Source organism: Apteryx rowi, unplaced genomic scaffold (genome assembly GCF_003343035.1).
Source record: "Apteryx rowi isolate R43461 unplaced genomic scaffold, aptRow1 scaffold_33, whole genome shotgun sequence".
NCBI lineage: Eukaryota > Metazoa > Chordata > Aves > Apterygiformes > Apterygidae > Apteryx > Apteryx rowi.
In genome coordinates this window covers 2,695,577-2,697,065 of record NW_020449752.1, presented here as the reverse complement: position 1 = coordinate 2,697,065, position 1,489 = coordinate 2,695,577, and positions in this window count along the sequence as shown.

The following is a 1,489-nucleotide window of genomic DNA, read 5'->3' as shown; positions in this document are numbered from 1 at the left end:
CATTTTGCCTTTTCTGACAGCCCAGGAAGAGAAGAAGGGGTGCGGTGTAAATGCTTTTAACAAACACATCCTCACTCCTTGGCAGAACAAACGAGGGATGGGGGGGGGGGGAAAAAAAAAAAAAAAAAAAAAATCAAAACACACTGACAACGACAGACTGTACAAACAATTCCTCACACACCTGGCAGGTTCCGAAGAGAACTCGGAAATTATAATGCTAAAAAAAAAAATTGAAGTTATGCAAATCACCAGATAGGAATAASTCAAACATTCTCAAAAGATCACTGAAAAATAGTGTAGTTTGTCAAACGTAACCGATAATGTTAGTGAACTGCTAGATATGAACTAACCAATACAGGTGCAAAGWGCCCAAGACCTTCTCTTTATCAGTGACATGTGAAGTCACCCTTCACCTCATAGCACAGATATCACACATCTATTCACAAGAAGTAAACAAAAAGGAAAAAGCTTCCTTCAAACGGGTCACAGGATATAACCACAAATAATGTTTGGACACTTGTTCAACTGCACACACAGGGAAAGCTGTATTTGCTTTTGATCCTCTTAGCGAACAGCTGACCAGACCCTCATAACAGCGCACACTTTGCTACAGGCACCACAGAACGAAACCAGCCCTTTTAAAACTTGCCAGAGTTTATGATTAACCTCCTGTTGCAACAAACATGGCATGGATTCAGTTTCACTTACTAACTACTTCTCTTACATAGTACAGGAGAAATATATAAGGACACTCCCCCCCCCCGTCAACCTCATGGTCACAGAAAGAGAAATTCTCTCACCCTGTAAACAAAACCAGCGAGAAACCTTCAGCGTGGGAAAGAAAGCGTGATACTCCCTTGGCACAAGTTATTATCCACGCAACATCCACCCAGAGAGACAAAAGTGGGGCTGGAAATTCCCTTCCCGGGTAAAGGGACTGCTTGGAGTTTTTGCACCAATTAAAGTCTAAGATTAAAAACAGCTGTTTAAATAGAAGTAGCCCCTAGGGAGACACACTTATAGCATTATAACTGGTTTCTGGTATAAACAGCTTTACATCAATGAGGTATTTATACCAGTAGAGCTATATCTAAGGTAGCAGGTTAACACTTGTACAGCTATATCTTCTTAAATAGACACACTTAAACCCAGGCAAGGTCTCTAGGTACATCACATCTTGGATCTGCATTACGTGTAGACCTCAAGCAGGGACAAGAGAGCTCAATTTCAGAAGGAAAGCACATCACCTTTGAAATACCCCAAAAGACTCCTGGACGCTAGGCTGCGACCTGCCTGGACCGAAGCCATTTCTGCTCAGTGTCACTTCCCAGGGTTCATGAAGCAGTGCCACAGGCATGCCAGCGCATGATAAAYAACACGTTTCCAACTCTACAGAAACTTGCAGCTAGAAGCTGGGGATCAACACAGGGGGTGAACTAGATGACCTCTACCTAAATAGAAGCTAAGAATAGTAGATACTCCACGGTTT